The sequence below is a fragment of the Prinia subflava genome, chromosome 17, assembly GCF_021018805.1.
Source record: "Prinia subflava isolate CZ2003 ecotype Zambia chromosome 17, Cam_Psub_1.2, whole genome shotgun sequence".
NCBI classification, from domain to species: domain Eukaryota; kingdom Metazoa; phylum Chordata; class Aves; order Passeriformes; family Cisticolidae; genus Prinia; species Prinia subflava.
Genome location: NC_086263.1, coordinates 5052083 through 5077847, shown reverse-complemented (window position 1 = coordinate 5077847; position 25765 = coordinate 5052083). Strand labels below are relative to the sequence as shown.

The 25765-nt window shown below is 40.6% G+C and overlaps 1 long non-coding RNA gene across 1 annotated transcript in view; it reads right to left on the bottom strand.

The window, feature by feature from the left end:
* Nucleotides 1–25765, bottom strand: part of LOC134559625 (uncharacterized) — a 251856-nt gene that overhangs the window by 108830 nt on the left and 117261 nt on the right. The window contains exon 3 of the long non-coding RNA XR_010082559.1: nt 22632–22797. This is a non-coding gene — a long non-coding RNA (uncharacterized LOC134559625). The remainder of the gene's footprint in view (nt 1–22631; nt 22798–25765) is intronic.

The following is a 25765-nucleotide window of genomic DNA, read 5'->3' as shown; positions in this document are numbered from 1 at the left end:
CCACTAAAAAAAAAAAAAAAAAATCAATTTATACTAAATGTTGTTGCAGAATCAGATTCATCACCCTGGGGATTAAGAAAAAACGAAAGACCAATTTAATGACAGGATTTAGTTCATTATTTATCTTCTAGCATGTAAATTATAGATTGCCATGAATTTTTCATCCTTTTGGTGCCCACTACCTAATTCATGCGAAAAACATAAGTCTGTGTTACAAAGAGCGAGCTCCCCAGCTCTGTGTACCAGGAACATCTCCTCTGCCTTTTGACAGACGATAATCTGTCAAAATGAAAAATTAATGGAGGCTCCCTTAATTCATCATCTTCTGCCTCTCTTCTATTAATGGATTTTTTTTTCCCCCCTCTATAACTCTGCTTGCACAGAATAGAGCTGGTGGGTGGGGGGAGAAGATAAACAGGTCAGCTGACTGCTTCAGCTTGTGCAGGGCACGGTAATTCAGCTGATGGATGGATGACGTGGTATTTATTGAATGCATTGAGGAATCCTGTGGTTTCCAGCACAGTCTGCGAGCACGCTGAGATAAAACTCGTACCAAATGTCTCACCACCCTCAGCTTGGTCACAAAGACAATTACATGGTACAAATGATCATAAAGGAGTGGCGTGAACTAAGCGTGCTGTACTGCACACAGCTCAAGGCATCCATGGAGCAGTCAATGAGAAGAATAATTAGGATTCAGTTTGATTATAAAATGCATGTGAAAACAAATCAATCCCTCTCTCAAATTACCTTTGATGAAATAGTTTGTGTTGTTGAATACTTCACTCCTCCCAGGGTCTTAAAGCACAAAAAACCATTTGTCCAGTGCACAAATATGCCATTCTAAATACTCTTCCTAATTTCCCTAATCACTGAAATCTAAAATCAGAAAGCTGCACCAAAGGTTTTCTGCTTTTCACAACTCATCTGCTTTCTCATGTCTGATGCTTTGCTATGGTTGTGACAGGATAAAGCCCAGGAAAAGCATGCCTCATCACAGCCAGGGCTCTCTGACAGCCACATGACGTGATTGCTAAGGACAGAGGAGCTTTATGGAAATGGATCAGCCTACAAGTGAAATGAATATTTGCTAGGGAGAGCAGAGGGAATTATAATAACAGAAAAGCATTTCCTTTTATAAAGTACATGCAGTGCATACCCATACATGCTTTGATAGAATCATTTTATGCTATGGAAATCCCTACTCAAGCATCCATTTTGAACACTACTGTAACATTGTGGTAACTCCAGAGCTGCTTCTCAGAAAATAAAACCCCCTGTAGCCTGTGTCAAGCTGAGTGGTACTTTCAGAATTAATTTCTGAACTAGTAACCTGCAAAGCCCAGAATTAACAACCTCTCACATATTCATTTTAACCTGCAGCCAAACAGGTCCATTCTCATTGAGAACTCTCTGTTCCTCACGGAGCAGTATAAATATTGCAAACAAATCCATTTATCACAATTGGTAGGATATGATCACGGCACTGCAGCCTGGCCAGGTCCCCCCAGTGCTGATGGAAAGGTGTCCAAGGAATGCATGAGCAAGCCAGCCTTGACCCACATTCTGCGGCTTGCTCAAACCAAAATTGCTTCACTTAGGTAGAGCCAGTTTGAAACAAAAGAGACTTACCCTGGCATAATGGCCAGCCTGACAATCCCCATTACTGAACCATGCTTACTACAGCTACAGCTCCATGCCTTAGGCACTAAATATGATGAAATAATATCTGCTTCCCCTGGGATGGGGAAAGTAAATACAGTACTTTACCAGTTTTTCAAAATAATTCCATTTGTTTGTAAAATGTCTTGGTTAAATATGGTAACTTTTGTTGACCTTTCCCACCTCCCAAAATAAAATCATAAAAAAAATCTCAAAAATATTTAAGGAATTAGGAGCTCCCTTAATGGAAACAAGACTAATTTATCATTATCAACAGTTTTGCAAATTAATTGACTCTGCACAATCAAAAATGGTTGCAAAACAAGACATCTTCACAAGAGTGGCAGGATAATGGATCTGATACAAGAAATCTCTAGGCTCAAAATTCATCAAGACCTGAAAGATGCTCTGGTAGCCTCCATAGGCTCCATAGGTGACCATCTACTTAATGCAGCATGTTGCAGAGATCACCATTAAACAAACAAACAAACAAACAGAAGTTGTTCCACTTTCTTTTCAAGTCACAAAAAACACCCAACAGCTTTGAAGCCTGGAATATTATAACTTGCTAAAAAGAGCTCTCTCTCACCAAATGCAAGGAGATGAAATTTTTATTGCTGCTCTCCATGCTGTACTTGGCTTGGAAACCAAACACCTTTCTCCAAAAAAAGCTTACCTGCTATTCACCTAAGCTGGTTATTATTTCTTAATAAAGCCCCGCTGTACAGGTAAGATTGCACCCATGCAGCACAGCTATTTGCCTTTAAATTCTTGATGATGGAGGATAATGCAAAGGGGAACAACAGAATCGTATCCTTACCTGCCATGGGTCATAAAAGGAGCCCCCAACAACTTCTCCAGTGATCAAGTATTAAATCCTTCAGATACCTAAAAATTATTATGCTGATATGGCTGTTAAGGTCAAGGTTTAAAGTATAATGTGGATCTTAGAAGAAATTCTAGTGATTGATGTAACACATCAGACACTTACCTTGAAAAAGGTATTATTCAGCTGCCTCCACAAGAAGATTAAAAGTGGGGGGAAAAGAAGTTGAAGAACTGGTTAAATGACGAGTGGTTGTTCTCAGTGGTCAATGTTGCAATGAAATTACTGTAAAAAATAGCTACTGATATTGAAACTTGCCTGCAACATCTTCTGATCTCTCTAATACATGTCCTCCAGGCAGCAGTTCTCTCCTCACCTCAGTAACCTTGTTACACCAGCTGGTTTCAAATATTAGCAATTTTCAAAATCATGACTGAAAGATGTTTTCTGTAAACTCTGCATGCGAAGTTCTGAAACTTTCTGACAATGAATCAGACTCCGTTTTGATTTGCTTGGCGCTCAAGTTACCTGCACCGAAATTGTTCCTTTTTGTTTTCTGAAATTGTGTCTCATTATTTTTAATGGTTGCAGAGAGCTTGTGACCACCAAGATTTTAAACAGCATTAAGATAATGACAACAGAGAGAAGTGGGCAGAGTTTTGAAGAACATACAAAAGTTATGGGGATGTGGGATGAACCATGCTTTGCTGAAATGTTAGTTCACTACTGGGGAGTAACAGCCTGGGGTTTCTCCACAGCCTGTGCTTAGTAACTTATATCAATTTACATCAAAGCTCCACTGCTTTATCAATAGCCCATCTCTACTTAGGGCAACGTTATATCTGTTATAAAAGCACCTTCATCCTCAAGCCCGTTACACAACACTGACGTTGTACTGATGATTTACCCTGATTCCAGAGTTACATTTCAGAACATTATCACTTCCACTGTGGAACAGAACAGAATAACAAGGAAAGACCATAGAATCTCCACAACTGATATTGCTCTGGTGTGACCCTGGGCTCAGAATGGCAGCAGGAGAATCTGTTCCTCCTCCTCAGCAGCCTCCTCTGTCACATTTATGCCCACAGAAGCAGGAGGGACAACAGAAACATCTGCTCCTTGCTGCTTGTTTGCTCTTAGACACAATCAACTAAAACAAAACCATAACAAAAAAAGAATAAATAAGGGAAAAAAAGTCTTCAATTCGTATGGAAAAATATTATTCGACTGGAAAAATTCAGTTTCAGTTGCATAAATTTAAGCGAATGAGGCACTGCAAATGAGTCCCTAGACAATGTGCTTTTCAGCAGAAAGTTCACCTTTTCCAGGTGGACTCCACTGGATGGAGTTGGAAAGAATGAACTTGAAATTAAGCGGGAGAAGCTGGGGAAAAGCAAGAGCTTTGGTATCCATAGGAAACCTGACTCAAGGTGGCATCAGTTTAAGTTTTGGCTGCTCTAACACCACAGAATTACCAGACACATTGTCCCACAGTAATATTTAGGGTCCTTTACACCACTTTTGCTACAAAGTGACATAAATGCAGCTCTTGAAGCCCCTTGAGGCCTGTTTCATCCAGGTTACCTTTGCCCATAGCTGCCTGTGCCCTCACTGGAGTTAATCCTGAATTACAGCTGTGTCAGTGGGAGCAGGATCAGGCCCTCGCCAGAATCAGAATATAACCATGTTGTAGCCACAAGATGTGTTTATGACCGAGATTAGCTTCATTAAAACACAAACTCACAGAAATAAAAATATGAGGCACCTGATTTTAGAATAAATTACCTTCATGAAATTATGGTCTTTTCTTCACACTGTAATATTCACAGGAAATTAATGAGGTTGTCAGATGAATTCTATGAAGATTTATGTGCTGATTAGGTGACATGTCTTAAAACAAAATAAAATAATAAAGAACCTCTCCCATTAAAAAATCAGCACATTTAATTTGAATTCAATCTTTTATCAGATTACTTCTGTTTAGTGGCAAATAGTTCCTTTGTTTAAAAACCCTTCACAAAGACAAAGCCTCAGGAAAACATTTTGTAAAAGTATTCTGAAAGTCAAAGTCATTTTGACAGAAATCAAACCAGAAATAATTTCTCCCTGAAGGAATCCTGCTTTATTTTAATGATGTCTGGATTGTTTCCATTTAAATAGAGTAATGGGAATTTTGTTAAAAAATTTGATTCAAACTGTCCATTTTTAACAATGATCTTTCTTGTAAGCTTAGCCAGTAATTTGTCATATACATTTTGTTCAAGTGGAGAAAACAAATATTAAAGGAAAACAATTTGACTAAAAACATCTTCCCTTCATTAAGGAGCTTTATGTTCTAATGTCTGAAAGTGAAAGTCTGCTTTAATGGCTGCTGGGAGCTGGGGATCTCTCTGTCAGACACTTACCAAGGCTTGCTTTCTGGGTAATAGAGGCTATTTATGGGGCTTTTCATGACCTTTCTTCTTGGTACTACCAACAGAGGAATACTGGAGGCATCTCTTTTGCATCCACATATCTGCTTGCTCACGGATTATTGTCTCGATTGTTTTCTTCATTTTGAAGAAAAATGTTGCATGTAATTAAGGGAAGATCAGAGCACAGTGCTGTGTGTTCTATCACACATCTCCCAGCCCCTGCAGTCATTACACACACTAACGTGCATTACACTGTGGAGACAGGGAGATTGGAATTGAACTTCTGGCTTTATCACCCCGTGCAGCATGAAGCCTGTCCCACATTCTGGAAGGTACTTCTGTAGGAAAAGCTCTGCCTGGCTTTGAATAGTACAAGACAGCTGTTCTTTTAAAAGAAAAAAAGGGGCCCACCCTGTAATGGTTTACCCAAATCGCAGGGTCTTCTCAAGTTAAACTGGAAGCCTATTTAAGTAATCCATTTTATTTACCTTTGTGAGAACCAGACATATTCTGATTCAGAACTGAGTTCCAGAAATCCCCTCCGCATAAACACTTGGTCCTGAAAACTCCTTGTCTGAGCTTTAAATAGAACCATTTTGGGTGGCTCTAGAAAAAAAATAATATTGCTAATTTTGGTGATTTCTAACCCAACAGCAGTAAACCTTTAGAGTGCCCCATCCATCAGCTATACAGACACATGCTCTATTGCCAGCTTCCAGACTCCCAAGGGGTCAAATTCCTGCATGTCACACCAGCACCAGTCAGCTCAACATTTCGGCAGCATTCTCAGCATGATTTCCTTTTACAGAAAGGATTTGTACAAGGATGTGCAGTGATTTACAAAGTTTGGTTTAGGTTTTCAAGTTTAAGAAGAAAATAGATATAGTTTGTTCCACTCCTAATCCACTGGTAGCACACTTTGGGTAAAAAAACTTATACATTGCTATTCTGTCACAATTGCTGTTAATTAATAGTTCTTTGTCTAATGATAATAAATTTGGGTCCAAATACTGAACGTCTGAACTGGCCCCAGATGCCCAAGGCCATGCTAAAAATGGGCCAGGGGTTCACCAAGTGTCAGCACCAAGCACTTGGATTTGGAAAAGGTGTTTTTGCATAACAGCACAACCAAAGGTTGGAAAAACAAACTTCCAATGTAGCACCAGGGAGCACAACCTTCACTAAAACAAAACCTGGTTATCTAAGCTATCAGAGCTGAGCAGCACTGGAGGTAATTGCCACTATGTCCTACTGCCCAGGTTTCCCCTATGGCTCCAATTTGATACAAAAGTTGAGAGCTATATGAGGTTCTGAAAAATAAATAATTCAGAAGGTCATTAAGGTTGTACAGTTCAGTGTGCAAAACTTTGGAGGCACCAGGTAGCTGGTTCCTTTTCCAACCTGAGAGAGGCTGTTTGTGCATACATCCGTAATGAGAAAATAGTCTTGAATTTCAAGAAATAACTGATCACAGGATTCTATCAAGCGAGAAGGACTCCTCAAGCTGGAGTCTCAGAGACCTGGGTACACAGCACAGACTTCTACCTCTGGCTGTGATGAGACGTCTGGCAACAATAAGCAGACTGTTATCATCACAAGGGATCAAGTGCTCCAAGCGGGGAGGGTTTCACTGTCTCCCTGTGCTCTGGTTCAGTGCTTAACACCATAATTGTCTCTGCATTTGCTTCCTCCAGCTGCCAGGCTAAGTCCTGCGCAGTCCCTGCAGTCTGGTGATGCAGCAGGCTCAACACAGACACTTCCTGGACTGAATCCAGAGAGCTTTTATTTTATTTTCAACATTAGAATAACCAGATGAGCATGGTTAGGCTTAACACCACTGCAAGTGCTTGTCTGCATATCCCTGCTCTGTCGTCTCCAGAGCCAAGTTAATGCCAAGAGACTTCACCCCAACCAAAGATGCTACTGCCATTTGCTTGCAGAGTGTTGGTCAGCTATGTCAGAGGGGTAACAGCCAAATTATAAATGGATTGGGCATTTCTAAAATAATTTTAAATTTTCTTTTCCTCTCTATATAAATAAAATATCAACTGCTGATTTATGCAGTATGACACTCCTGGCTCCCAGTTTAAGACCCAGAGCAAACCCTGGCAATCAGCTGGAGCTCAGGGCTAACTTGCAAACCTGGCACGAGCACAGCTCAGCCCCCTGGGCAGTGCTGATAACCACAGTGCTCACTCCCATCACGGGAGCTCAGGCTGGAGTAAAGAAGGAGCAGCTCTGGCCCTGTGGATATCTGTGAGGCACACAGGGAGCAGGGGTGCATGACTGTGGTCTCCTTGAGCTGCCCATGCAGATTAAACAGATGCTGGATGCCATGGCCATGCACAGTCCCCCAGAGGCCAAGAGCAGGAGCTCCCTGGGTTCCTGGGACTGTCCCAAAGCACAGCCAGCGCACGGTCAGGTCGAGGCTTTTTGGACACTTGGATTGTCGAGGAGCTGAAGAAGACAGATCTCTGATATAACAGCAAATCTCTCTGCCAATTTTTAAACAAAGAGAAGACAAACCTTTCTAATTAAATCACTTAAGTATTTTGTTTATCATGAGGAAAAGCTAATTTCCTCCTTTCCTCGGATTTCTGTACTCTTGGATGCAGATGAACTATTTTTTCCTGAAAGTTCTCTAAAATATTTAGCCTGAAGCAAATATTTGCATAAAAACTTTTAGTTTGAATAATTAAAACCTGGCAAGTGAAAATGCCAAATGCTGGACTACCTTAAGAGTAAGCAGTGTTACCAACTCCATCTGCAACAGACACTTGCATAACATTTTATGAAACCCTTTAGGGCAGGAAAAACTGCACTTTCTCTGCTGACATAATAATAATTTTGTATATGAAAGTGCTACAAATCTTCTAAGTTAGAGATGTCACTGGTAAAAAGCAAACAAGGACCAGAAATGATCACAGCTCTACTTCCCAAACATCATGATATAGCTGCTGCACAAAATCTGTGTGTGAAATGCCTCTGAGAAAAGCAGAAGAGCAGCCTGGTGTTCAGACAGCAATCTACAAAATAGAGAGAAATTTCTTTGCTTTTATTAAAAAAAAAGGAAAAAAAAACCAACCCAATTTTGAATAAAAAGTCTTTAACTTAAAAAGACTTTTCTTTTTATTTGAGCACTGATTTTATTAAATGTGGATATGACTTGAATTGCAAGTGAACAATTAAATGCTATATGCATGAGATGGATGGGAATGGTACATATACAGACAGCACTTAATACACCACTGAATGTTACCAGAATGTTATCATAGAAGATAACATTGCCTAAGTTTGTTACTAAAGAACTCTGAGCCACTGACTAATCATTTATAAGGTTACATTTATAGGAATACATAACTTATAGGCAATGAATTAAAGTATTTTTTCTACCACCTGCAACCAAATATTTGATGGATGAAATGAGTCAAAAAACCCCCTCCACAAAACAGCCAAACCAAAAAAGGAGCTGTATAGGAGGACAGGATAAAGGACAGGGTTTATAACCCAGGCCTCTCCCCAGAATTACAGGTTCTCTTTAAAGATGGGTTAGATAAATAACTTTCATGAAAAGCTTAAATGTCTAGCTGATCCTGCCTTCGGATAGGGGAGGATTAGCCAACCCCCTTGAGGTTGCCTTTCATCAGAACTGTCTATAATGCTATGTTTGTAAAATGTTAGGGATTATCTTGGCAATAAGACTGTCTCCTGTTAGAACAAGATCTTAAAGAGACGAATTAATGACTCTGACTAATTGGATAATACAGCAAAGGATGGGTCACGTGCTGCATGGAGGTCGAGCCCTGGTCCTGTTTGGGCTGAGCAAGCTGGCACAGCACTGCACTACAGCTGGCTGTGGGCTGCACAGATTGAGGAGCTGTGGCCAGCGCTGGTGTTTGGGAGGCTGAGGCTGCAAAGGTCATTTCCTAACACGATAAATGCTGTGGCGGGGACGGGCCCTGCCCGCGGCCTGCTGCGCGCAGCCCTGTCCGGAGATAAGCACGGCAGACTCCTGCACGTGTGGGCTGGAAACATCAGCTGGCTGTTTGATGTGCTGTGACAGTGTGGGAGGTGACCTTTCCCCTCGCCTGCTCCTCTCATCATCTGCTACTGATGGAGCAGCAGGCGAGTGCAGGCTGAGAAGGGAGCAGCACTTGTGTGCTGTGAGAGCAGCTGCCCGGCTGCTCCCTCACTGACCACTGACCACAGGGATGCCACAGCAGCCACAGCCAGAGCTCTGTTCTGCTGCCATTCCCTAGGACAGCGTGTGCTTTAAGCAGCCCTGACCTGGCCCCAGTGAGAGCAGCAGCCCAGGATATTCCCCACGCCACACGGGGACAGGGCCGTGCCCGTCTCAGGCTGCCCGTCACCAAGGGTGCAATTAGCACCCAAATGACTGCAGGGCAGACTCTCTGCTGCTCTCATCCTCTCAAAGCCTCAGTGCAAAACTCTCTTTTCTCTCTTCAAGTCCCAGCTCAACCAGCCTGAGCAGAGCCTGGCCTTGAGCATCCTTGAACAATTCAATATATTTCCCAGTTAGTCACAGACAACACCATGGCGCTTAACTCATCACCTCAAGGTCCTTTCCAGAGTGAGGCAGGCTTTTTTTCCAAAGAGATCTATTAACATTTGACAGACTGAGCCTTATAGCAAATGTTCTGGATGGACCTCAGCAGGTGATCAAAGGATTCCTCTCTCCCACTGCAAGCTCTGCTGGCCTTACAAACACTTAGCTAAGGACCCCAAATCTTTCCTTCTGTGCCATTATTTCTCCTGTTTTCAATAAACCAGGGCCTCAGTGGGGCTTTTTATTTCTTACAGGCACTTGATTGCATTTAGCCTTTTACCGCTTTAGTGAACTAATTTTCAATCAACTTAAAAATGAACTCCAAATGCAGGGCCCATAATTAAAAAGAAACAGTTAATCCTTTGTGACAATCTGAGTCCAAAATTATGCTTCTAAATTATTTGGACAATCATTTAGGGGGGGCAAAAAATCTCTTTCCCAAGTCTGATTACATCAATGCTCCAAAGAAACATTTCTTCCTTAGGTCTGATTTCCCTGGTGGTTGTGATATAAACCCTGAACTTCTTAAATGTCACTTAATTTATATGATTTTTCTGTTTACCCTTTTAAAATGACAAGTTGTTCTCTAGTATTTATGTCTGTTTGAAAATTAGATATCATGGGCAATCCAGTGCTGCAGTTGCATTTCTGGTAGCTTAAGCTTAGTAAGCACTTACCATAAAAAGAGAAAATAAAAATATGCCTACTCTTACTTTTTCAGTCTTTTTTTGCTGCAACGTCCACCAATTTCAAGCAAACTACTCAAGTAACTTTTTTATGGTTTGATTCTTAACAGGGTAAGGATTTAAACTGGTTACGCCTTTGCCTTTGTTGAGTGATTGAAGGAGTTATGGGCCTGCTTTTAACTCTCCATTGCTGCCAAGGGTTAATTAATTTCACTCCAGCCTGTGGTCCCCACTGAACTCTCCTCCTGTGGCATCACCTTGCGGTGGGCAGTGGCTTGCAAACATTATAATCTTTCCAGAAGACCTTTCGACAGTAATGAAATTAAATTGACCTGTGTTGCATCTGGTCTCTGAATTAAGATGGCGAGATTTGTAGGCATCAATTTGGACTGGAGAAGCATAGCCCAACTCCCCAGATCATACTGAATTTAAAACAATCTCTTTTACCCATAATAATTTTACAGTGTTTTCAAGAGGCCATCCCTCTTAACACAGGAAAGGCAAAAGAAGTTTATCATGCTAAACAGGCACATATGGATTACCTCTGTGTTTATAACTTGTGCTTGTAGTTATTTTATATCAGTGAAAAGAACATGAGTTAATCTTGAAATTGACCTATATGGCAAAATAGTTTTGGAAAATTGTAGAGAATGCACACATTCTAGTTTGAGTCTGGGAAGATATATCAGTCAGGAAGAGAATTTATTACAACAAAATGTAAAAAGGTCTTGTTATTCTTAACTAAGGAGGTAAGTCTTGTTTTACTGCACTGACTGTATGCCTTTAATAACTTCTGAGACTAAAAAAGTTCCTTTTCTAAGTTTATAGGATGGGATAGATCTCTGGGCATTCCCAAAGATTTGGTAAAGAAGGGACTAAATATCAGAAAGATCATGCATGTAGTTCTCCCTCTGGTCAGTGATCACTATTATTGAATCTCAGACTAAAAGAAAATAGGTTCTTCCTCATTTCTACATGCAATTTAAGTTTCAAACTAACAGAAATTCCCACCAGTGTCAACCACTTAATTCTACCTGATTACCTGCTATATTAATATGATGATTTGCTCATTTGAACCCATTGATCTGTTGATTCAGTTTTAATTGCAACCTTGATTTGATCACTGTGTTGCTCCACTCTTAATTACCTCAGAGATACTACCTAAGATTGGCTCAGTTATATGCTGTTTTAATTTCATAGCTCCTTGCTTACTCTAAGTTTTCAATCCTGAAGTGAGACACCAGGCTGCAACACAGCTCATGAACACAGAGGAAAACTATTTGCAAGCCCCTGGTGATACTGCCAAATGAGCAGCCAAGTTACTCTCATAGCTCTAGAAACCATTGGAAGCTCCTTCTATTTCATTTTTACATAGGGAACCTAAAAGATCTGTCTGAACCTGCCATCTTTGGGAAAGTATTTGAAAATGAGATTTCCACTTTGGGATTCAAAGGTAATCCAGATTTTAGGCAAAGATTTCTGAGTTCCATGAGTAGTAATCCAAAGATTATTATTCCCTAAGAAATAATAAATAAATTTGAAAATCACTTGATATAATTTTTTACTCATACTGAATTTTTACATAACCCTCCCTTAAGACAAAATTAAAATTTCTGCTGGAACACAGAGAAAAAGGACATGAAGTCTGATAGAGCACACTTGTTGAATAAAAACCTTAAGGTCACTTTTTTTGTGTAGATGCATATGAAGAGTCAAACCCCCCAAGGGGCCTTACAGGAGTCATAATTAACTTTCATTGTCTCAAAGCCCAGGGCAGAAAGAAATTGAACCAAGGGTGAGAAAAGAAAGGTCAGAGATAAAGCGTTGCATGAAATGTCACACGCTACGCAGGAATGGCATGCCGACGTATTTGCCAGTTTAGTGAAAAGGCACAAATGCTCATTTTTCACCTGCTGAACACAAGGGCAAGGAGGGGGAGAACAGTGCAGGACAGAGCAATGAGAACAAAGGGGCTCTGAGAGGTCAGGGTGCCATCCAGTGTGCTTCCTCACCTAAAAACCAGCAGCTTCAGAAGGTGAAGCTTCAGAAGTTGAGACTTGCCACCTTCCATGAGCACCACGCTATTTTGGGAACCACCAAGGAAGAAACTCTTATAAATTTTAAGGCAAGAGCTTCAGCACTGTTACTTTTTTGTGCAGCTGTGGGAGGTCCAGGCCACACACACCTCCTTTTGTACTTCCTTCTGTGAATAATTCAGTGCCCTGGTCTGCTGGAAAACCAAAGCAACTGGAGTATCTGAGGCAGTGTGCTGACATGTATGTACCAGTGTGGTGGAAAAATGGAATAAACCAACACTTATTTACTTCACTAAAACTAACTGTGTGACTTTGTCTTGCTCTCAGTTTGGGAAGAAGAGCCTATTTTTCAGTAAAATGCTCAGTTCTGGCCATTATTTACCTCCAAGGGTTAGTACTTCTGGAACCTTCACAGATTCAACATTCTTGAACTAGAATTACATAGCCATTACATTATATAAATGACATCCAGGTGTGTTAAATTCTAGAACTTCTTTTGTGAGAAAATATTTAGTATTTGGTAAAAACCTACTAATTTTTTACTCTAGAATTGGCACATTCCTCTTTGGCTGAATTAGTGTGGAATGGGGAAGGGATTTTATTAAAATTGGAGTTATCATCTGGTAATGACACTGTTGGTTTTGAGTGAGCTTCTCCCTCTCTTTAGGTGATCGTGGTTCTGACACAAAGCATTTAATTCTCTATTGCAGGATTTATTCAGATGAGGTTTTTTTAATGAGAAATAATAAAATGAGAGGGGGGCATGGAAATAAAATGCTCTCTAGAAACCAAATATTGTCCATATACAGAACTTTCTTAATGTTTTAATTTTGCTGGTAAACTTTTGTGGGATTTTTCACCTCTTGAGAATATCTGGTGTGGATTTCTCCTCTGAGCTAAAACAGAGTAATGGAATCTTGGGACCTGGGGTGAAACCAGGGTCCAGGGCCATTGTTCCATTCCAGGAGGTGAGATCTGAGCTATCACAGCTTGTACAGGGGCTTAACACAACATTTCTCAGCCTTCCTCAGTGGGAGTTGCTTTTGTCTGTTCCAAGACGGGCTGTGCTGCAGGAGGCTGAGCTCGGCTCCCCCTGAGCGAGGCAGCCCTGCTCCTGCTCCTGCTGGATCCTGCAGCAGGGGATGTGTCCTGGGCTGCCCCCAGCTCACAGAGCAGCCCCCACGTGCACTGGGTGTGGAGAATGAAATCTGGGTTCCAATGTTAAGGAATGTTCCTTCAGTTAATCATTGTTCTGATGTTAATGTTGTTAGTGTTCCTGAATCCCTTATTTGTTAATTTTTGATATCCCTAGCTGCTTATCCCCAACCTGTTGAAATTTTAATTGTTGATTGTCACCCACCTAGTGCCTGTATCCCTCTCTGCATCAGGTATTGCCTCCACTGCTCCCCAAGGTGGTGCACAATATGCAAATGAAGGGACACTGGGTACTACTTAGAGAAAAAGAACCCCTAAGACAATGAGCCAGTGCAAAATCCAAGACTAAAAATACTCCCAGACCAACTGCAGTGGAGATCAGACCACCAACCAAAGCAGCTCCACCTTGTCACCGTGACCCAGCAGCTCTCCATCTGCCAGACACCCTCAGACAACGAGCTTAGAGTGTCTTCCTGAGGACTCTCTCGAGGATGGAAGCCCCAGCTCTGCTGTGCAGCAAAGCTGAACATCTCCTCCTCCTCCTCCTCCTCCTCCTCCTCCTCCTCCTCCTCTGCATTGCTCAGGGGAGCAGGGGTGCTGTGCGCGACCCCGCGGGTTCCCCACCAGAGCTGTCTTTAATAAAGGGCTTTCAAAGGGAGTTTGTCTCCTGGCCCATTTTATAACACTGGGAATGCTCAGGCTCTTCAAAAGGCACAAAATCTGCCCCCACATTTCCTCTGCCAGGTCTGTCTCTCCCTCTGTTTGTACCTGCCTGGCATAATGGGGTCTCCAGGCGCTGCACTGCTAATAATAACTTCAAAGTACCTTTTTAAAGTTTAAGAGTTGAGCTTGAAAACAACTCCTACACATGACATCTTTTAAAGATAGCAGTCAGTGGACTAGAGAGTATTGACAATTGCAGTACTAGGATAAGTAAACAAGTCTCTGTGGATTTGATAGCCCAATAAATATCCATTATTGCTTGTTGCCAGGCTGTGTGCCTGAAAATGAAAATGAGGATAGAACAGTTCTTAATGGCTGATAGCAAAAATAATCGAGTCTTATCTAAATCAAACTTTATTGGCCTGGATGAATTATTTTTGGCCTCCTGTAATCAAAGCTGAAAATTCACCTGTCAGGCACAGTATGGTAAAACTCATTAGAGCCTCACCATGTGCTGTTATGAAATTGCTCCATATGGCAGTGCATGATTGTTTATTTACTAGATTCAAATATAGGCAGGTTTCAGAAATATAAAAAAATAAATTATTATTTTCAAATTCCTTCAAGGTAAAAGTGTATATGCTGAAGTTCCAGACTTCTGTAATGGAAATATTTTACTTGTAGAAGGAATTTTGCCTTGTGCTGCAGTCAAGCTATTGATCAGGCAATTGGCAATCCTCAAGTGTGAGGACTCATTAAAGCAAAGGTATATGAATCATTTTTTAATGACATCTCTTTGCTTTCAGCAGCTTAGCATGTGTCCTGGTTTCAATGGATGCACTGTAATTTAGGCAAGCTGTCTACAGACTTCAGCCATTACTCTTACCATATGTTTTCCTCAAAAATTACCATGCACTGGGGCCTGCTCGCTGCAGTCGTGGAGAGAGGTGCACTCTCTCTGCTGTATCAGCACGCTAACATTACTTGAAAAAGCAAGAGTAATGTGCTTATAAAAAGAAATTCCCAATTAGCAAGTTTAGTGCATGTGTGTTAACTTGGATTAAATACATTCCAATTATGGGCAGCTCATTATTAAAACTACAGCCAGCTGTTTGCCAGAAATGTGAGATCTGGTAAACAAGTCTTTCCCTATTTCCCTGCAAAAGATCCCAGGTTATTTTCCCTTCTCATTGGTTCCCAAAGAAAGACAAAACTGCAGCACAAAAACTGCAGCTCTGCCACACCGTGTATACATTTCAAAGCAGAAGAATTCCAGGAAGTGTGGTAATTTGGTTAAAATACATGGAAAGTCAGATTTTAAAGGCCAGCAGAGCTTGCAGGCTGAGGCACGATTTGGGAAACAGGCTGTTAGCAGCTTCCCTTACTAAAAGCATGGAAAAAAATTGTATTGAAACAAGGAGGATTTAATTTTTCTAGTTCTATGTATTTTAATGGCCTCAGGTTCAATGGCTCATGTGCATGTCTTGGCTTTATTGTGCTTAACAGTTACACCCTTCAGGTGTCCCAGTTTCTGGGGCATTTCAGAGTGGGCTCAGATTAAAAAGAAGTGTGCATTTGTCTTAACCCTTAAATATTAAATGTTTTAATAAATGGACACAAAACCAAACAGAAAAAGTGAAGGATACAAGGCATGTTATATCCTTAACTTCACTGAGTCACCTAAAAAATATCTGTTTAAAAATACAAGCCAGATTTTCAACTTGTTCCATGATCCAGTTATTTTAATGGAAGTTAATTACTGAAGTAGGATTTAAATGCTTCTGAACTGCAAAATATCCTTGGAAGTTTCAAAATATGACTGGTGTAGAACAAGAGGATTTTTCCTCAGCACCTTGTTTTTAGGCATACATTTTTGGGAGAATGGTGTCGTGCCAGGAGGCCACCAATAACACTGACTTTTGTACTGCTGTATTTACAGGAAAACAGGAATACAGCTCTCAGAGAGCACCAGCAGTCTGAGAGGGGTGGAATCTGTTAAATTCGACTTTTGTTCTGGCATCAATCAGAGGAATGACAAAATCCAGGATCTGTTCCCCACTGCTGATACAACAGAAGCAGAAAACCAAGGACCCTCTCTCAGTGTGGAGATGGAAGAGCTGGTGGCTGCAGGGAAATATCACAAACAGCAGCAACAACGCTTCCTTTTGATGCCTGTGCTCACCCAAAGCCCAGCTAAACCCAAACTTTAGTTTGTAGAAAAAGGATTTATTTCTCAGCCCTCTGCACAAGCAGCACAGCCAGGGCTGAGCCAAGCTGAGCTGTGCCAGGAAACTGCTGCTGTCTGTTCACAGGCCTTTTAGGTCTGTGATATTTCAATTATACTAGTACAGTGCCAAAAATCTAACAAAAGAAAGGGAGTAGATGCCATTAAATAGAAGAAAAATATAAAAATTGCTCATATAGCATATTTCATTCAGATGCTGCTTTAAGCAGAGTCAGGGACAGAGGACACATGTGGCCAGCTCAGGTGGAGGTTCAGTGTGGAGCTCAGGTGACCTGCAACCATCACACCAGTCCAGAAGTCCCAGAAAAAAAGCAGGAAGATTCTTCTTCACTATTTAAACACAGCAAAAAATTATGATTATATTCCTGGGTTCTGCCCTTAACATCCTGTAGTTGTTCTGTGTGGCTTCCTTGTTGAGAGTAGCATTGAAAGAGGAATTTAACACATCAAAGAAACACATGGAAAATGGATGGACCTCTGTCCTGAAATTTTAGGACACAGATAATCATGGGAATTTTTAAATCTTGCATGAGGAGGCAGCAACTTCAGCTGTCCCCAGGTGTAATTTTGGTCTGATAAAAATACTCTTATTTCCAAGAGTAGATGGGTTAAACAGCGTGTGGGTGAAACAGATGCAGAATCTGTCTTGAATTATGGAATACCAGTTCCTTGTGTTACTTGAACAAAATCCCCACAGGCAACCAACATTTTTTCAATGAAAAAAAACCCAGTCCAAGCTAGTGATAACTGAAACAGAAGATACATCTGAAGGACACCTCTATGTCTTCTATGAATCTCTCTCTGTTTTTAAGCCAGAAGAAATAGGATAATTAAGAATCTCAAGGAAATACCACTCATAAAACCACAGCACTTGGGGCCTTATAAAAGAGGAGAAAAATACTTGTATCAAACCTGGACCAAACACAGAGCACTGGAGGGTTAGGGAGAACAATTCCACTGTAGGCAGTCACACACTTTCACACTGTCATTAGGAAGTTCTGTTTAGTAGACGAAGAGTTTAGTGGCTCAAGGGATACTGCTGTAAAGGTTTTCAGCATTGTTTGTGCATAATCTACGAATAACATTCAACTTGGGAATGAGATATGATGTAGAAAATTGCTTTTGCAGTCCTTGAAGCCAATAATTTAGCTCTGCAACCTTAATTTATAAGGGAAAAAGGAAGGTAGTTGGAACATGAATTTGGATCACCGTCAGATTTAGGAATGAAAGTAATTAATGCTTCTGTGAAACTCCCCTGATAGTTATTTTTGGATTCAAAATCTTTAAAGAAAAGTTTTAATTTAGGGGCAGAAGCTCATTATATTCTCAAAAGAATCCTGCTGTACTAAATCATTCTGTCTCCAATTCATAGCCCCACATTCCCTCTGTACATACAGCTCCTTCACTGATAAAGCAGCAAATTATTTCCCACCTCAACTACTGAAACTTTGGCTCTCTGAGCTCTTCTAATTGAGGCTGCTTGCCCTCATATTCCAGGCCCTTGATATCACCATGGAATGATGGTGACCAAAGTCTTTCCCCTCCAGTTCAACATTCCCTGCTGGCTGCCACACCCCCATCTCTTGAGTTTCCTATCATCTTTCCAAGCAGCTCCCTTGGAAATACCCTGCTCTACACCACTCCTTGACTCCCCAAAGCATTGCTAACTGTTTTTCCCCTCTGTGGTGCTCCCAAGACATCATAGGATTGTCAAAAAAACTACTGAGGTGACATCTTCATGTGATTGACAGCTGTGAATTTCACCTCTCTGCTTTCTCCAGCTCCCTGCTGCATCAGTTTGTAATTTTATCTGACATTTTTCACTTGTGGATTGTATGTTGCTCCAAACTGTTCAGGCCATATTTGGTGATATTCTGATATATTAGTAATAAAGGACAATGGAATTGTACTCCTGGGGAAGGGAGAGTCAAGGACATGAGTGACTTTTAGGCTGTGAGTTTGTTCTTTTATTTTAACCTGCTCTTTAATGCCCTCTGTGACTCAGTCCTGGGTGATACCAACCAGGCAGAAATTAATATTTAATCCTACTCCAAATTCCTGAATCCTTCAGGTCTATCAGTTCTGTAGGAGTCTTCATTTGCACTTAGGGCTGCAGTTCCAGGGGTCAGCCCAGGTTCTGCTGAAGCCAATGGAAAGATTCTGGTTGGCTCCAAGTGGCACTGAAAGGGGGACTCAGACAACTAAACAGAGCTGTGAGTTGAGGAAAGGTTTAATTTATTTGCTTATTCCCCCTTATACAAAAATCACCTTTCATCTTTGGTTATTTACATTCTCCAAAGCATGTACTTATGACAGACAGCTGCAAACAAAACCCAAAGGTTTTGGAGCTGAAAAGCAAGCAGCTGTGCTCTGCCACTTCTATTGGCATGGGGACGCATTTTCAGATTCCCAGTGAAGCCTACAAGTGCTGTTCAAGGTTCACACAGGGATAACACAGTTTGCAAACTTCCAAAAGGCCAGCACAAACACTGGGGCCTTATCCTTGCTTTCAGGCCAAGGGGACTCTTTATGTGAACAAATTTAAGCACTGAGCAGGCTTTCACAGGTTTGTGCACTGATATTATAATCACACACATGAGCAGAATTGTTAATTGTCCTAATTCCTTGGCTATTTTAGTAAGAATAATGAAAGGAAAATCATATGCATACTTCAGTATTAGCTTTGTCCCTCTTCTGCTGCCACTGATAGCTTTTTTGACTTAGAAATAGTAACCAATGTTTGCTGAAAAGGATGGCCACACCATTTTCTTGTTAGTCCTTGGAGAACATATTACTTCAAAAAAATCTTATTTCTAAGATTTGGGTTTTGAAAAATGTCTCTCTTGGAGAAATGCCACGAAGCATTTCATTCTGCCTTTTTTTTTTTTTTTAAGGTAAGATTTTCCACCCCTGTTTTAATAGGCTGTTATAGCCTTTAACATGCCATGAAATTAAATGCCTCCATTGGGGATCCATAACTTATCATAACAATGGTATTTCTAGCACTTGTTGGAACTATGAAGAAAGTTGGAAGGTGGTATAATAATAAGTGTAGCATTTTAAAGGACTACAGAATTGTCACTATACATTACTGAGCTCCCATAGTTAACATCCATGAATTAAAAGCATATAAAAGTGATAATAGCTGGGTTTCTAAAGAAATGACTGACACTTGGTGAGATTATCTCTTTGCTGGAATTAACCTGTGATCCGCTGGGAGCCATAAACCCCACAAAAAATGTGGAAGCATATTAATTTGATAACTGACCCTGCTTGAAGCAGGAGGTTGGAGCAGCTGACCTCCTGAGGTTCCTTCCAACCCAAATTATCCTATGATTCTAATCACTTCTACTAATTTTTCCTAGGTACCTGTAATGATACATATATTAGGTACATAGCAAGAACAGATCACTTTCTTCTTGCTTGCATAACTTTACAAAATCTCCAGTGTAAAATTAATTAGAAATTGAAGGCCAAATTATGCCAGATGTAAATGGCCTTTTAAATAAGGAGAACTGATACGTGCACCCCTCTCTGGCACTGAAGAGATGCACATTGTCTAATTTATAGAGGTTCCAAGCATTTACTGTCTCCAAGCAAATTTTTCTTTCAAGAAAGGAGGGAAATTCTTCAACAAAGCAATCTCCATCTCCCAGGAAAGGAAAACTGTAAGAGCACTGTGTGCTTCAGTATCTTGCCCAGAACCAAAGCTTGGCTCAGTGTTCAATACCTCAAGGCTCCAGCAAATAAATGCTCAACATAGAATCATTGAGGTTGGAAAAGAGCTCCAACACCATCAAGTCCAACATATAACCCAGAACTGCCAAGTCCACCCCTAACCCATGTCCCAAGTGCCACATCCACACATCTTTTAAATCCCTCCAGGGATGGTGAGTCCACCAGTCCTCCAGGCTGGCTGTCCCAGTGCTTGACAACACTTTCCTGAGCCACTTTGTTGTGCTGGTTTATTCAGGATCACATCAAGCCCTCCTCGAGCTGTGCACACTCCTGTATTTTTGCTAGTTTGAAAGGTCTTAAAGAACAGGCTGTCACTGATTGCCCTTGAACACCTTTCTAGTTTTCAGCACTATGGACATTTTGGACTGTTTGTTTCCTATCACAAGAGAATTTCACAACTCCTTTTGAAAGAGTTAGGAAGACACTTACACCTCCTCAAGGAAAACGAGGGACACATGGCACAAAACCATTTTCACAATGACCAGAGTTTGGCAGAGACAAAATCTGCCAAGCTATAAATTTAAGTAAGGCACTTGCAGGAGTAATATTACTTTAAAAAAAATCATGGACAGTGATTATTTAGCTAGATTCTGAGAGGGAACAGAACCATCACATAGGGTACTTCCACCAGCTTTTAAATGTCCTAAAGAGAACAGAATTTACTTTGACACAAATATCAAAAAGAGAGTAATTGAGGGTAGCCGCAAGAGAGATCAAAAATCTTCCTAAAGAGTCCAGGGCAAATCTATTTTTGCTAGAGGGAAACCTGAATGCTCATTAATTAACATTGCCAAAGACCTATCAACACTACTAGAAAGACACATTCATTTTCTTGATCTAAAGGATGAAGCTAGGTGCAAAGGAGTTTTTCTGTAGTGATGGAAATTTGGATTAGCACCAGTGATTTAATCTGAGCCTTTCCACATTGGAACCCTGAATACACAGAAATTGAGACCACACCTCAGAAAATGTTAGTTTAGGGTATGGACACTCCTTCCATTGATGGCTGAAGAGGCAACAACAGGAAATCATATAAGAAATATTTGCACAGTCAATTGTCACTGAAAGTTTGCTTGGTATCACTTAGAGCAGCATGAGGAGGGTAAAAAAATTCACCCATTCCACCACACACAGGCACCACTCCAATATAATGCCTGAAGTTTTCAGGTCATCTAAGGATTTGCCCATCACCAGGCAAGGCTGATGGCTCCACAAAATGACAGCTAGGACTTGTCAGGATGAAAAATAAGTAAGGAATAATAATGAAATATTAATGTACACCCTGTTTAATTAAATGACAATATCATTTTCTTGTAATTCTTCTCTTACTCTGCTGGAAGAGTACAGTGTTGACATGATAATTTTATAAACTTCCTTGACAGTTCACGTTAAACCATCCTTCATTAGCACAGATTGATAATTGGCACTTACAAAGGAAATGAAATGTCTGAAAAATTCATTAAACATGCCAAATATCTGAGGAGACCCAGTGCAATGGCAAAGTTATCTAAATCACTGTGTAAGCAGCTAAAGGGCTGTTTTCCAATATCAATTCTCAAAAAAATTAGGATAAAGTCATGACTTCCTATTATATTTTTAATGCAATGGAAGTGAAGCAGTTTCTTCTAGTCAGATTCCAGTCTTCCTTCCATCAGGTGGTTTTGGCAGCTATTTCAATTAAGTCAATATAGTTACAGTATTTGGCTTTAGGTGTTCTCTCCTCTCCTTTAATCTTCCTCCAGGAAATAGAAAAAGGAGATAAATCCTTATTTCTGCAGCTATTCCCTTAATAATCTATTACAAGAGAGTCTTGTCAGAAAGCCTTATTTGGATATTTCCAAGTGATCTATTTCCACTGTACTGGTCATTTCATCCCTCACAGTCTATGCAGACCCATCCAACAAACTGCAGACACCCTTCCCTCTAATGTACTTTGGCATTTAAACTCCCCATGGCTGCTCTATCTGTGCAGCTTAAACTGCTTGAAAAAGCAAGAACATTGTTTAATTACAGAAAGCTGCTAAATATTTGAGCAAAAGAAGTTCTTGAGGATATGCCAAATATCTTGGCCTATCCCTCAACCCAGGCCAGGCTCAGGAAAAATTAAGAAGAAACTAATAAGGAGTAAAATTTCCTTTGTCAAAATTACTCTTGCTTGGCTTTTCACTGCTTAATGGAGATAGAAAAAACACTTATAAAAATCATACTTTTTGCTAGCTACACAGAATCATAATAATTTTCCAAAGTCATATAAGAGGGACAGAAGGCAGAGACAGCTGAGCATCAGAACTGCCAGCTTGGTTTGAACATGGCCTGGCCACTGAAACCCCGTGACTGGATCATCCCCTGGCCACAACAACTCACTGAAATTCTGGACACAAGAGTGGCCAAGGTACAAGACAAAGTTGCCAACTGTCTGATACTTTTGATCCCATTACAGCCATTTATTCTAATGAGAAATCACAGCTACTTAAACAAGCAAAACCATCTACCTTTACATGCAAATGAAATGGCAGAACCACAAATTTTCAACTTTAACATGACTGAAATTTTCTGTTTCTCTTTCTCTAAAATGATAAAAAAGAATTACCTAAGTTAATTATCTTATCTACACAGGAACATTTTATGAAGCTTACTTGTTTCTTTTGATTGAAGATGGATATCTGGTGTATCAAACAATTCAGAAATGAATCAGAGATGAATTTCTGCTGTCACTTCCACGCTCCACATCTCAGAAGCTTCATTTTCTGGACAAGTTGCAAGACCTTTAGCATAATTGACTTTAAAATGGCATCCTGACCCCTGAAAGCAAAAAAGAAAAAAAAAATTACATTTCCCAATGTAGTTAATTATTTTCCCAACCTGTTTAATTGCTCTAATGAAGCAGAGAAGGACAAACCATTACTAATATATATAATAGGATGAAAGTTTGATTTTTTTTTTTTTGAGACTATATAAATAGACTTCTGAAAATAGGGGTAAAAGGAAGACCAGTATGGTAGATATAGATAACAAAACAATTCTGCCACAATTGTCTTTCCCTCTAATTAACCATCAGCTCTTCTCATTGATAACAGGAATGTGAGGTACCAAACACATCCCTCAGGAACTGGACTGACTTCCACAGACTTTGGGAAGTTCTATAAAAGGCTTTATTAGCCCGGGCCTCAAGGTTTATGAGACAATAAAGCCAAGGCTTTACTGAGAGCTGCAGTCCATGGTGTGTTCTAGGGCTCTGGAAATCCTCAGCACGACCCTGGTGAGTGGCAGCAGCCACCCCCATGCCCAGCTCTCACAGCTCCAGGACAAACTCCTGGGAAAGAGGCAGTCAAAGTGGCAGCTCCACACAATACCCATGTGAGGCACTGTGAATTTATATTTTAAGGTGTTCTAGGAGGATCTTGTAAAACCACAGAATAAATTATTTCCATATTTCAGCTCTGACCTTACCGTAAAACTTCTGCTCTATGAATAATCCCATTTCATTATTGCAAGGTTGCATTTCTGAAGGTTGGTTGTAAATTATATCCATAAATAATTTCCCAAGTTACTGTTTGCAAGTTGCTTGTAACTTTTATCTTTAGGAAGGCCTGTCCTTAGACCACCTCAATTCTGGTCCTTCATCTTTGCTATTAAGCTGAAAATCCAAAATATATAGTGATGGCTACTTGAGTTTGTGTCCATGCTGTGAATTACCATTTAAATTTGTTCCCTAATGACAGCAGAAGTTGCCTAGACAATCTAAACTATTTAGCTACTGCTCTGGACATCGTATTTTTTACTTCAGTCTTTCTTTTCTCACAGTGTGTTCTCTGACCATCAAACACTCAAAGGAACAGGAAAGTTGAGGGTGGGTCAGACAATTGGATTCTAATTTTTTGTCGCCCCATAAAAAGATCTAATCAGCTCCTTTGTGACTTGCCCAAATTCCATGGAAATCAATGTAAAGACTCACATTGATTTGACAGAGTATCTTTGCCAGGTCTTTAATGTTTCTAAAGCAAAATTTAATAGGATGCCTAATTAAAGACTTAATTAATGCCTGGATGATGTGTTCTGAAAAAGAACTGAAATTAATGCTCATGGTATTCACAATTCTCCACACCAGCCTCCTGATTCTATGCTGATTAAAATCTCCTGAATGTATTATATATTTAGAATTACAGAAATCAATAATTAAAAAAAAAATCAACAGAGCTTATTCATTAGGAGAAGGAAGAGGATCCATCTCCTTTCTCTACCTTGTAGGTGCTAAGAGCTTACTATAACCACTAAAGCCCAGAGAAATTTATGTTTTTATTTACAAAAGGCTGAATGCTATCAAAGATGCAGAGTTCTCTTCTTTCTTGTTCCTTTTTTTTTTACCCTTGTAATAAAGCTGATGATTTTTTTCTTGCTTTAGCCTGAAACAAAATAGCTGATTCTCAGGTGGAAAAATAATTAGTAACATGGGAAGCCGAATGAATTTTGAGATATTGAGGAAAATGTACTTTGAACTGTCAGGTTTACTCACTTACCCACAGGAACTACAAAGCAGCAAAGAAATAAAACCCTCTTAGAACCTGAAGCTTTCATCAACCTATTCCCTCTGGCTGATCTTTTTCCCCAAAACTCTCTTTTCCCAGTGGTTCCTATTAGAAACACAAATAGTTTGCCTCACTGCATAGTGACAAATGTCACAGTTCTTTTAAAAATACTATTAAATTATTATTACCTTTTAATATGAGGATAGAGCCACTATGCAACCTGTGCAGTCAAATACGCTTCACAGGAGCACTTGCACTGCCCGATTGCCAAAGGCAATGGGAGTTATCAGCAGTTCAGGTATCACTGGTTATTAGTTCAAAGGGAGCTGCCCTCTCTTTGGCACGCCCAACAAATACAGGGTAGGGCCTGCCAAAACCAGCAGGAAAAGATCTTTGCATGGATTGGCACAGAGGATCCTTGCAGCTTCTCCCATACTCTACTGTGAAAAATTCATGGATAGGAATTGATTCTTGATATTACAAAAGGATAAGAAAGATCAGCACGCAGTGCCTCAGCAGGCCTCTGAGTCTTTTGTTGTTTGTGATGTTTTGCACATTTTATTCTTTGTTTGTTTGTTTGTTTTTTTGTTTGCCCTCTTCAAAGTCAAGAGCCCCTCTGCATCAATGACAGGGCTCAAACAGGGGAGGCTGGAGCTCCACACCTGGTCTGAGCTGTGTGTTGTCGTAGGGATCTCAGGAACTTGTTAGGAAAACTTGAGAGACTGGAAGGCCACAATGGATGGCTACAAACTCCTTTGTGAACACAGGAAGGGAAGAAGAAGAGGTGAAGTTGCATTTTATGTGACAGAAAACTCCAAATGTATGAAGGAGAGCAGAGACCACAAGAAGTCTCTTGATGCCTCAGATCAGTGGGGTCATCCCCGAGGGGAGTTTAGGTTTGGTGCCTGTTACTGACCACCTAATCAGAATGGTGAGGCCGATGAAACCTTTCCTTGGCTGCTGAAGGAACCCTTGGACCCACGGAACCTGGTCCTCAGGGGTGACTTCAACTACCCAGGCCCTTGTGAGAGCAGCCCAGCCTGGCAGGACCAGCCCCGGCTGTGGGCTCTGACACTCCCCCTCTCCCAGTTCCAGCTCCAGGGATGGCAGTGATGGGGATCATCCCTCTCAGTGTCTGCTCCTTTGCTCTGGTGCCTACACTCTCACCAAAATTTCTGCTTTGAGCCTGTTTCCCCATGCCAGCAGCAGTGGTACAGTGCCTCCCTCTGCCAGCAGCCTCTGGC